This window comes from Lithobates pipiens, unplaced genomic scaffold, assembly GCF_037356315.1.
Source record: "Lithobates pipiens isolate NorthernLeopardFrog02 unplaced genomic scaffold, aLitPip1_a1.2 Scaffold_19, whole genome shotgun sequence".
Classification (NCBI taxonomy): domain Eukaryota; kingdom Metazoa; phylum Chordata; class Amphibia; order Anura; family Ranidae; genus Lithobates; species Lithobates pipiens.
Genome location: NW_027507764.1, coordinates 335,319,479 through 335,332,203, shown reverse-complemented (window position 1 = coordinate 335,332,203; position 12,725 = coordinate 335,319,479). Strand labels below are relative to the sequence as shown.

General features: G+C 43.7%; 1 protein-coding gene across 2 annotated transcripts in view; it reads right to left on the bottom strand.

Annotated features, from left to right (window-relative positions):
• The window catches only part of LOC143996811 (leukocyte elastase inhibitor-like), a 127,764-nt gene extending 115,678 nt beyond the window's left edge, over positions 1 to 12,086 (bottom strand). Inside the window, exon 1 of one of the 2 annotated variants that reach the window (XM_077492086.1) lies at positions 11,811 to 12,086. The gene's annotated coding sequence lies outside the window, so the exon portion shown is untranslated. The remainder of the gene's footprint in view (positions 1 to 11,810) is intronic. The other variant, XM_077492088.1, reaches the window with a different exon arrangement.
• Between the last annotated feature and the right edge of the window lie 639 nt (positions 12,087 to 12,725).

The following is a 12,725-nucleotide window of genomic DNA, read 5'->3' as shown; positions in this document are numbered from 1 at the left end:
CAGGTGGAATTCCCGCAGAATTTCAGCCAACTGAGCACTGGCTGTGTATGACCGCCTGAAATAGCTACAGACTCTTCTGGCCTGCTTTAGTAGATCCTGCAACCCTGGATACCTATCTAAGAAATGCTGCATCACCAAATTGAGGACGGATGATGTGCCAGGCATGGTACATGTGTCAATCTTCCCTGTCTAAGGGCGACAGGAGGTTTGTGCCATTATCGCACACCACCATTCCTGGCTCCAGCTGGTGTGGCATGAACCACCTCTGAGCCTGCCTCTGCAGAGCTTCAAGAATCCCTTCTCTGGTGTGGCTCCTGTCCTCTAGACAGACCAGCTGAAGCACTGCATTGCACCTTTTAGCCTTGAACGCTTAGGGGGTACTTGTGGTTCAGAGGACAATTCAGCAGAGGAGGGCATAGAGGAGGAGGGGAAGTTGACAAATCTCACATCATCACCACTATGTGTATGGAGATGTCACAACAAGCTGCAGCACTGAGCCCTGTCCTGCATCCTTCTGAGTTGCAAGCAGAGTTACCTAGTGTGCAGTGAACGCAGGGACTTACGTGAAAAGAAATAGTGACTGGGAACCTGCCATTGTGGTACAGCACATTTTGCAAATTCACAGAAGGGGGCAGAAGCCACCAGATGTAAAGGCAGGAGTTGTAAAGCCGGCAGCTTTAACAAGCTTGAATTTAGACACTGGGCATATGGGTGGCAATGACTGTATTCTTTTTATTATTTGCAGTATGCCTGCTCTCTTCTACAGCTGGTGGTGTGCTACTGGCAGATGTGCTGCAAGGACCTGGAACACCCTGTGCTATACCATGCTACTGAGAGGTCATGAGGTATATCGGGGGTAGACCAGAAAGGTGAGGAGTGAGGAGGAGCAGAATTGAGTCCCCTTTGTGTGGCTTTCAGGTGTTCCTGCCAATGGATTGAGTGGTGGGAGTCTAATTGCCTTATAAATCATGTGGTATCCAAATGGCTGGTGTTTTTTCAATGCTTAAAGAGCTTGAGGCAAAGTTTGCAAATTGCAACAGTACAATTGGCTGCACATGTGCTAAAAAAAAAAAAAAAGGCCCAAACAACTGTGGGAAGTAGGCCAGGAGATAACAGCTCCACAATCTGGTGGAATAGGGTGGCAGCTCTCTACTCTTTCACAATGGCTGCCTCTTTGGGGTTGTGCCTCACCCTCACTTTGCTCTCCTGCTCTATCCAGCACCCAAGTCGCGTCAGTGACCTCATCATCATCATCATCCGCTCCATCCTCATTACCACTGGAGACAACTTGGCAACATGACTGCCAATTTGTTGTTTACCAGTGTTCTCCCCTCTCTGTAGACTCATGTTACTACCTTACTCAACCTCAGAACCAAGATCTGAATCTAGTAATGGCTGTGCATCATCAAGGGGCAAGTGGCTGATGATGTGTTCAAATAACTCAGCCGATAGCCCCAGCATCAGGCATGGAGGTATGGCCGGAGTAGCTGTGGACAAGGAGGCAAAATAAGCCATTCTGGCAGCTGCAGTAGACTGCACACTAGTCTCTGCTTGGGTAATGGAGGACGAGAAGGATAATGATGGTTTAGCAAGCCAGTCCACCACCTCCTATGCATGCTGTGGTTGGATAGCACAGGCAAAAATCACTAAACAGAGCAAATGATGGGAAGGCCTGCCTCTCCTTGTTTGCCTCCCACACATGATGAGGGGAGGAAGCGTTTGTTAACAAAATGTAATAAAGATGTGGAAATGTGTATGTGTATGTGTATGTGTATGTGGATGCACTTTAATCAATAGAAAGTGGTGTTTGGTGCACTTTAACTTGAGTACTTACTACACAGACATACTCCACTGACAAACTACAATATACTGCAGTAAAACTGCACTGACGCACTGTAATATACTGCACTGAAATGTACTGCGTTAACTGAGCACCTACTAATGCACTGCAATATACTGCGGTAAATGTGCACTAACACACTGCAATACACTGCTGTAAACATGCACCAACACACTGAAATATAGTGCATTAAGCTTGCACTAATGCACTGAAATATACTGCGTTAAACATGCAGTGATACAATGAAATTTACTGCATTAAAAACGTACACTAACCCACTGAAATATACTTAAATAAACGTGTACTAACGCACTGAAATATAGGGCATTAAATGTGCACTAGCGCACTGAAATATAGGGCATTAAATGTGAAATAATTCACTGAAATATACTGTGTTAAACGTGCACCAACGCAATGAAATATACTGTGTTAAATGTGTACTAACACACTGGAATATACTGCATTAAACGTTCAGTAATGCACTGAAATATACTGCATAAAAAACGTACACAAAACACACTGAAATGTACAGCGTTAAACATGCAATAACGCACTGAAATATACTGAGTTAATTGTGCAGAAATGCACTAAAATATACTGCGTTAAACGTGTATGAACGCACTGAAATATACTACGTTAAATGTGCATTAACACACTGAAATATACTGCAGGAAATCTGCCTGACAAAATAAACTGATACTAAAGTAAAAATGAATGGTGAAACTATACTCGCACTACACTATCTCTAGATTCACACTAAACTGATAATCTACACTATGGTGTCCTTTTATGAAGCAGTGAAATCTATTCACTGCTTCATTCTCCGGCATTCACATAGGAGATCTTTCTCCTCTGTGTGCCACTTTATGAAGCGGAGTAGATCGTTTCACCCTTGGAGGAGTGAAGCGATCTACAAACGCTTCTAACACTGGAGAACGGCCCCTAATACTGTAATCTCGTGAGACTTTACGAGATTACAGTACTAGAAATTCACAGATACACACAGATGTCAATTTATTAAGCAGTGATAAATTATCACAGCTCAATACACTGACACGCGGTGTGATTAATGTTAGTGAAATAAAGCGTCCCCCTACATAATATATACATGTATACACACACACAGACATATATCCACTTTCAGACCGGACCATTTTGCTGGTAAATGACCAGAGGTCTTTTTACAATTTGGCACTGCGCTGCTTTAACTGGTAATTGCGCGGTCATGCAATGTTGTACCCAAACAAAATTTGCGTCCTTTTCTTCCCACAAATAGAGCTTTCTTTTGATGGTATTTGATTGCCTCTGCGATTTTTATTTTTTGCGATATAAACGTAAAAAGACCGAAAATTTTGAAAAAATATGATATTTTCTACTTTTTGTTATTAGAAAAATCCAATAAACTCAATTTTAGTCATACATTTAGGCCAAAATGTATTCAGCCACATGTCTTTGGTAAAAAAAAAGTCAATAATTGTATATTTATTGGTTTGCGCAAAAGTTGTCACATCTACAAACTAAGGTACGTTTTCTGGAATTTACGCAGCTTTTAGTTTACGACTGCCTATCTCATTTCTTGAGGTGCTAAAATGGCAGGGCAGTACAAACCCCCCCAAATGACCCCATTTTGGAAAGTAGACACCCTAAGGAAATTGATAAGTGGCATGTTGAGCCCATTGAATATTTTATTTTTTTGCCTCAAGCGATTGAATAATGACAAAAAAAATTTTTTTTTTTTTTTTACACAAAGTTGTCACTAAATGATATATTGCTCACACATGCTATGGGCATATGTGAAATGACACCCCAAAATAAATTCTGCTGCTTCTCCTGAGTACGGGGATACCACATATGTGGGACTTTTTGGGAGCCTAGCCGCGTACGGGGCCCCGAAAACCAAGCACCGCCTTCAGGCTTTCTAAGGGCGTTACAGTTTTGAAGGCCATAAAATGCCAAGATGGCACAAACCCCCCCCAAATGACCCCATTTTGGAAAGTAGACACCCCTAAATTTAGGGGTACACTAGTGAGACTAGGTAATAAATGGCGGGTGCCCTGAAACTATAAAAAAATAACTAACCAACCAGCGTCACCTGATCACTGGTGAAAGGGTTAACTAGGGGGCAATCAGGGGGCTTTATGCGGTAGTATATGGGGGTCCCTGGCGCTATAAAAAGCTGCGGCGAACCTAAATACCTACCTGCCTAACTAGCGTCACCTGTGACACTAATACAGCGATCAGAAAAACGATCGCTTATTAGGCTGGGTTCACACTGGAGCGATGCGGGAACGCCACGAATCCGCGGCGGGTTCCCGCATCGCATGCCTCCCGGCGGCAGTTCACACTGCCCTATGCGAACTGCTGGGAGTGTCAGTGAAATGTTAATGACACCCCCAGATCAGTTCGCATATCGCAGTGCGATCTGCAAACTCGGATCGCATGGTGTGAACACCCATGCGATCCGATTCTGCTGCGGGCCAAAAAAAGGGTCCCGTGCGAATTTGCGGCGGGTGCGATGCGAATTCAGCCATACTATCTGTATGGCTGAACTCGAATCGCACAGAGATCGGATGTGATTTGCACTGCAGTGCGGTGCGAATCACATTCGTTCTCATAAACCGCTGCAATGTGAACCCAGCCTTAGTGACACTGGCGACGGGGGGTGATCACAGGGTTAAACCTTTATTGGGGGGGTTAGGGGGGTACATTAGAACTAAAGGGGGCTAACCCTAACTGCCCTAACAGTTATTACAGTCACAAATGACACCAATGCAAAAAAAAAAAAAATGACATTGGTGTCACTGTGACTGGGGGGCAGGGGTAATTGGGGGGGTGATCGGGGGGGTGTGAGTGTGCCTGGCATGTTCTACTGTGTAGTGTCGTGTTGGTGCAACTCACCGATCCTCTTTCCTCGGTGTCGGAACGAAAAATACAGACACGGAGGAGAGATTACATCACTTCCTCTCCTGTGTTTACATTACAGGAGAGGAAGTGATGTCACGGAGCATTTTCATTCGTCGGGAGCGATCGCGAGGGGGTGGCCATGAATGAATGGCCGTCCCCTCGTCCGGGATCGCTCCCGAACGAATACCGACCGCCGCAGGCACCGGGCGGGGGCCCGATCGGGCCCCCGACCAGGCAAGGACGTACATGTAAGCCCTTATGCCTGCCCGTGCCATTCTGTCGACGTACATCGTTGTGCGGCGGTCGGGAAGTGGAGAGATATAGATATAGATATAGATATACACACACACACACACACACACACACACACACACACACACACACACACATACATACATATGACAGGGGGACATGGTTACAGTGTTGGGGGGTCTGAAGGAGGCATAAGGAAGTTAATTATCTTCCTCTTTCCTCCTCAGATCCCCCCACATTCTCTCTTCACTCCCCGGTTCTCCACCTCTGAGTTGGTGAATCGGGGAATGTGAATTCTGACACAGATCACCAGTGAAGCGCTGAGATCGCAGCTTCATAAAGTGACCGTTACTGTGTCAGTCTATGAGGATTCTCAGTGTGTGGAGATAATTGGCGGGAGAACAAGTTCAAACACTTCTCCCCTGATTATCTCTGGTTTATATACTGTTTATGGGCTGTGATCAGCGGCGATCCTCTGGATCTCCACTGATCACTCCTTCATAAAACGGACACCTAACAGTAGAATCATAATAACACACTAATAGCACTGAACAGAGCCCTGTTCTATCTCCCTCCATGCCAATATCACGCTGCAAATGGCTGTTATGAGGAGAATATTTTTATAGTGTGGGACTAAGAGCAATGAGACATGATTGGGCACAGTCATCATTTCTTTCTACAGTCATTGCTTTGACAGTGCTCTGTGCCCTGATTGGCTGAAGCAATAAAAGCTTTGCCCAATCAGGGCTTCCAATGCATTGTGCGGCAGCTCAGTGCATTGTGGTCATTCCACGGGCTGAACAAATGGTCGAATGCCATGATCATTTGGGTGTTACGAACGGGGTGAACAGCCAATGTTTGGCCCAAACTCATGCACGGGCTGAACCATTCGCCCAACTCTAATATCAAGTTATGATGGAGGCTGAAAGAGACAGTTTGCCCATTCTGCAAAGGGCATTCTGGCATGTATTATACACATGAATGTCAGCAACATGATATGTAGGTATGTAGCTGCGTGCCGCCCCTGGTAGCCCTGCCACCCTAGATCAAGGCTTATAATCGTTATGCAGAAATCTGGCCTTAAAAATAGAGAACATCTACTAAAAGAACAGTTTTCAGCCTATGTTGTGTTTACTTCAAAAGACCCAGACAGGTCCAGGTGCATTTAAAAAAAAAAAAAACACGAATGTCTCTTGAACCTGACTAGATTTGTTAGAAATAAGATTGGGAGGAATATACACCTCCTCTTGGAATTTTAAGTGGAGATGTGCAAATCATAACTGGCTCCATTGGCTTACAGCCATGATTTGCAAGTTTCTGATTTCTACTATAAAGATAAATCTCTTGACATATACAAGCAAGTGCAGGCATAAACTGTATAACATGCTTTAAGAATGGCATCATCTGTCATTTATTGCAGTGGAGTGTTTTTTTTTTTTTTTGTTTTACTGGCACAGCATTATATTTTTGTTTGAAAAAAAAAAAAATAGCAGTTGCGTATTTGTCTCGAGCTATACCTGCTAAATCATGCATGACCCACTAAATTATTTTCAGCGTCGTTGCGGAAATTATTGCTGATCTCATGACACAGATTGTATTATTCCGCTGCTGATGGCCTGAGACTAATAACATTTTAACTAACCAACCTTTTAGTGCTACCTATACTATAATTAAGCAAGTGAGCTTGTAGTCCTGCCAGCCTGCTTCATATGGAGCATAGTGAACAATAAGCATTGGTATTGGAGCATTGTGCAACCATGGCTAAAATCCTCTCTTTTTTACCTCTAGCATTGAGTTTAGGTAACCAATTTAAAATTGAGCTCTGGGATAAGCAAATAAAAGAGGCGTGTTTATTCCTAAACTGGGTACACACAGTTTGAAATTTAATTTTGATCTGCGTGTGCCCCTCCCAGTTTGACAGAAGCTGATCTTTAGATTGGTAGATTGACTTAAAATGTTACTAAACCCAGTAATATGAAAATAGTTAATCTACCCACCCACAGTGCCCACAGCTTATAAATCTTCTTTTTACATTAACCAGTTCCCGACCGGTGCATGCCGCTGTACGTCGGCAGAATAGCACGGCTGGGCAACTGGCCGTGAGTCGGGTTGCGGGTCCCGCGGACTCGATCGCCGTGGGGATACTTACGATCGCATCATGGATAGGAAGAACGGGGAGATGCTAATGTAAACAAGCATCTCCCCGTTCTGCCTAGTGACAATGTCACTGATCTTTGCTCCCTGTGATCTGTGATGTGTCACATGTAGCCACGCCCCCACAGTTAGAAACACTCCCCAGGACACACTTAACCCTTACACTGCCCCCTAGTGGTTAACTCCTTCACTGCCAGTGCCATTCACACAGGATTCCGTGCATTTGTATAGCACTGATTGCTGTATAAATGACAATGGTCCCAAAAATGTGTCAAAAATATCCGATGTGTCCACCATAATGTCACAGTCATGATAAAAATCGCTGATCGCCACCATTACTAGTAAAAAAAAAACAAAAAAAAAAATTATTAATAAAAATGCCATAAAACTATCCCCCATTTTGTAAACGCTATAACTTTTGCGCAAACCAATCAATAAACACTTATTGCGATTTTTTTTTTTTTACCAAAAATATGTAGAAGAATATGTATCGTCCTAAATTGAGGAAAAAAATATTTTTTATATATTTTTGGGGGATATTATAGCAAAATGTAAAAAATAATGCAATTTTTTCAAAATTGGCGGTATTTTTTTTGTTTATGGCCCAAAAAATAAAAACCGTAGGGGCGATCAAATACCAGCAAAATAAAGCTCTATTTGTGCAGAAAAAAGGACGTCAATTGTGTTTGAGAGCCACGTCGCATGACCGCGCAATTGTCAGTTAACCACTTGGGACCCGCGCTATTGCAAAATGACGGCAATAGTGCGGACCCACATTTTCGGGACTACGTCTATTGACGTAGTCCCGGTTACGAGCGGCCTGCGCGCCCCCTGAGGGGCGCGCGCGGCGCGCTCTGTGATCGGCGAGTCCGTGAGACTCGCCTGATCACCGATCCGTGTAAGGGGTCGATCCCGACCCCTTATCACGTGATCAGCTGTCAGCCAATGACAGCTGATCATGTGATAAAACGGAGCCGGTAATCGGCTAGTATTCCTCCTCGCGCTGTCAGCGCGAGGAGAAAAAAAAAAAGCCGATCGCCGGCGGCCGTGTTCGGGACATCAGTCCCGATCACGGCCAGCAATTTAAAAGGACACCTGCCCCCTGCCAGTGCCCACCTGCCACCCGCAGTGCCATCCTGAATAAAGTAAGTGCCCCCCTGTCAGTGCCACCCAGCAGTGCCCATAGTGCCCACAGTGCCACCCAGCAGTGCCCACAGTGCCACCCAGCAGTGCCCACAGTGCCACCCACAGTGCCACCCAGCAGTGCCACCCACAGTGCCACCCAAAATCTGCCTCAGGTGCTGCACCCCAGTGCCGCCCATCAGTGCCCAGCAGTGCCGCCCATCAGTGCCCAGCAGTGCCGCCCATTAGTGCCCAGCAGTGCCACCTATCAGAGCCACCTATCAGTGCCACCTATCAGTGCCCATCAGTCCCATCTATCTGTGGTACCTATCAGTGCCCATCCGTGCCACCCATCCGTGCCACTTATCCGTGCCACCCATCCGTGCCATCTTATCTGTGCCCATCTTTGCCCATCAGTGCCGCCTTATCTGTGCCCATCGGTGCCGCCTTATCTGTGCCTATTAGTGCCGCCTTAACTATGCCTATCAGTGCCCACCAGTGCAGCCTATCAGTGCCCACCAATGCAGCCCATCAGTGCCCACCAATGCAGCCCATCAGTGCCCACCAATGCAGCCCATCAGTGCCCACCAATGCAGCCTATCAGTGCCGCCTAATCAGCGCACTTCAATGAAGGAGAAAAATGACCCGTTTGCAAAATTTTATAACAAACTATTAAAACATGATTTTTTTTTTTTTTTTTTTTGCATCTTTTTTTGTTTGTTTAGCAAAAAATAAAACTCCGAGCTGTAACTAAATACCACCAAAAGAAAGCTCTATTTGTAGGAAAAAAATGATAAAAATTTCATTTGGGTACAGTGTTGTATGCCCGCGCAATTGTCACTCAAAGTGCATCAGCGCTGAAAGCTGAAAATTGGTCTGGGACTGAGGGGGGTTTAAGTGCCCAGTAAGCAAGTGGTTAAATAAACACAGTGCCGAAGCGCAAAAAGTGCTCTGATCAGGAAGGGGGTAAAATCTTCCGGCGCTGAAGCGGTTGAAATACTGTCACTATATACCTTTTTGGCTGATCTGTATACCACCGTCATATGATAACCTGTAGAGTTTGCCCAGAGCTGTGTGTTCAGGTAGGAGGAGATTTCCACTATTGCCTCTATACATGCCCACATGTGTTAGGTCAACATCATGTGGCCTGGCTAGCTCTGAGAACAAGGAAAGGTTCTCTCCAGCAATAGAGACTAAACTGGGCATGTGCAGGAGTTCTACCCTCACTGTATTTTCTGTCCTTACCAAGAGAGACAGTGCAGGAGGGAAGGATCTGTCCATACAGAATCAAAGAGCCTTTTTACACAATAGAGAAGGAAGGATTAACCCCTAAAAGAGGAAGTAAACCCTCTCTTTAAAAATAGCATAATAGCACATTATGAATTACTTACCTGAGATCGAAGCCTCCTAAGCGACCCTCGTTCACCTCCTCCATCGCTGACATGTTGACTTGGCGTGTCTTCCGGGTATCGCTGCTCTGGCACTGTGACTAGCTGGAGCAGCAATGACGTCACTCCCGCGCATGCGCACTGGTGACATCGCTAATGGCATGATCACCATTAGAAATGGCACACTCAGCGCACCTGCGTCCGATGTCTACAGTGCTGCTTTTTCTGCAAAAATCTCAAAGTCTCCTTTTGGGTTTGGGAGATATTTCTTGCACCTACAGGTAAGCCTTAATCTAGGCTTACCTGTAGGTTAAAGTGGCTGTAATTGGTTTACAACCACTTTAAGTTCCACAGTAAGTATATAACAAGCATGCTATTCTGCATATACAGACATATTTTACTGTTGTGGGTTTAGTAACCGTTTAAGTCAAATTAGACTGTTGAAAAACTTTCATTCAAACAGGAACTGAAGCCAATTGTCTGCAGCACAGTTCAGTCTATTCTTACATAGGAGCGCCCCAGTGAAAATAAAATAGCACAATGGGGAGTATTCCCCCATCCACCTTGCTTGTGTGTCTGGGAGAATACGTTTTTTTTTTTTTAAAGTTCAGTACACTGAGTGAACTAAAAAAAAAAAAAGGAAGCATGTATACCCAGCTTTACATGAATCTTGATGTGCTCTGGCCCTTCTGAAGTTTTTTGCAGGTAGCCTGTAGTGGATGGAGTCTACCGAGCCCCTCCCACAGCTCCACTTGCACAGATTATATAAAGCACAGTGATGATGTCACTGCTAATTTTACAAGATAATATCAGGGTACGCAAAGGCATTTGATGCACTCAAAGTGATATTTTTTTGTCGCAAGAGTTCAGCTTTAATGTATTCCTTTTTTGCACTTGAATGGTGAGATTATACACTGATCAGCCATAACATTATGAACACTGAGAGGTAAAGTGAATAGCATTGATTATTTTGTTACAATAAATCAGTGAATATAAACAAACAATCAGCGCAAACAATTCTAAAGAAAAATAAAATAAATAAGATGAATAAACAAACTCTCTGCTGACCCACCAACTACTGTTAGTAATTACACAGCACTAAAAAGTATATAAAATATAAATCAGTGTAGCGCAGCAAATAAATAATGATTACCAACACACCAGAACTAAATCTGACATATTAACAACAATCATCAGTGTGGGCTCAGTATAACGCAACAAAATCAATTAGTAATGTGATTATAGACACACCAAAAAAAAGTGTGTGTGTGTGTGTGTGTTACTATAAAGTCGACATTAAGGTGTCCGTTTATGAAGCAATGATCAGTGGAGATCCAGAGGATCGCCGCTGATCACAGCCCATAAACAGTATATAAACCAGAGATAATCGGGGGGAGATGTGTTTGAACTTGTTCTCCCGCCGATTATCTCCGCACATGGAGAATCCTCATAGACTGACACAGTAACGGTCACTATATGAAGCTGTGATCTCAGCGCTTCACTTGTGATCTGTGTCAGAATTCACACGCCCCGATTCACCAACTCAGAGGTGGAGAACCGGGGTAGTGAAGAGGGAATCGGGGGGATCTGAGGAGGAAAGAGGAAGATAATTAACTTCCTTATGCCTCGTTCAGACCCCCCAACACTGTAACCATGTCCCCCTGTCATATGTATGTGTATACATATATATACATATATATATATATATATAATGTGTATATGTATATATATATATATAATGTGTGTGTATATACATGTATATATAATGTCTGTGTGTGTATACATGTATATATTATGTAGGGGGACGCTTTATTTCACTAACATTAATCACACCGCGTGTCAGTGTATTGAGCTGTGATAATTTATCACTGCTTAATATATTGACATCTCTGTGTATGAGTGAATTTCTAGTACTGTAATCTCGTAAAGTCTCACGAGATTCCAGTATTAGGGGCCGTTCTCCAGTGTTAGAAGCGTTTGTAGATCGCTTCACTCCTCCAAGTGTGAAGCGATCTACTCCGCTTCATATAGTGGCACACAGAGGAGAAAGATCTCCTATGTGAATGCCGGAGAATGAAGCAGTGAATAGATTTCACTGCTTCATAAAAGGACACCTAAGTGATCCTCCACCAGGTGAAGTGCTTGCTCACCTCCGTATAAATGAAAGAAAGCTTTATCTCTCCTCTTAGCTTGGATGGTTCAGCACTGCATATGTTCAGAGATCTCACGAGCACTTATACCCAGCTTCTGCACTGTTTAGGATGAGATCAAGATCCTTAAAGTATTGTCCCAGTACTGTTGCTTAATCTTCAAAAGTACCTGCAGCAGCCTTCTGAACTTTCCTGCCTCAGACAAATGCAGGGCTGTTATGAAAGGCAAAGCTGCCTATGACACGTGGGTGGGATATATTGAGCATGAGAACATGTGAACATGTGATCCCTGCAGTTGCAAGACACAAAAATGGGCAAGTGTAGGATTAAAGCGACTTTAACAACGGTCAAATTGTAATGGCTAGACAACTGCATCGGAACAACTCCAAAACTGCAGCTCCTGCAAGATATCCCCAGTTGTTTAGTGGTCAGAACCTACCAAACGTGGTCCCCCAGAGTCATGGGCGGCCAATGTTCATTGATGTGCATGGGGTGTGAAGGTTGGCTCGTGTTATATATATTTTTATTTATTTAAAGTTTTTTTTTTTTTTTTTTGGTCATTTATATCTAGATATATTTTATGGTGTCTTGAATTATAATGGTACTATTACTTTTATTTTTCTTGATTTATATTGCCATGTTAGGTTATACTGTATCTGGTGGATATCTTTCTTGTGGTTGAGAGCACATATATAATCTTATCAATAATAATGAATGTTTGTATATATTGATTATATAATATGAGCAGGCTGATATACTTTGGCCCTAGTTGTAGCTCTCCCGATATCCTCTAGAGGGAGTTTTATTATTTGCATAACATATAATTCAATTTTAACCACTTGCTTACTGGGCACTTAAACCCCCCTCATGCCCAGACCAATTTTCAGCTTTCAGCGCTGATGCACTTTGAATGAC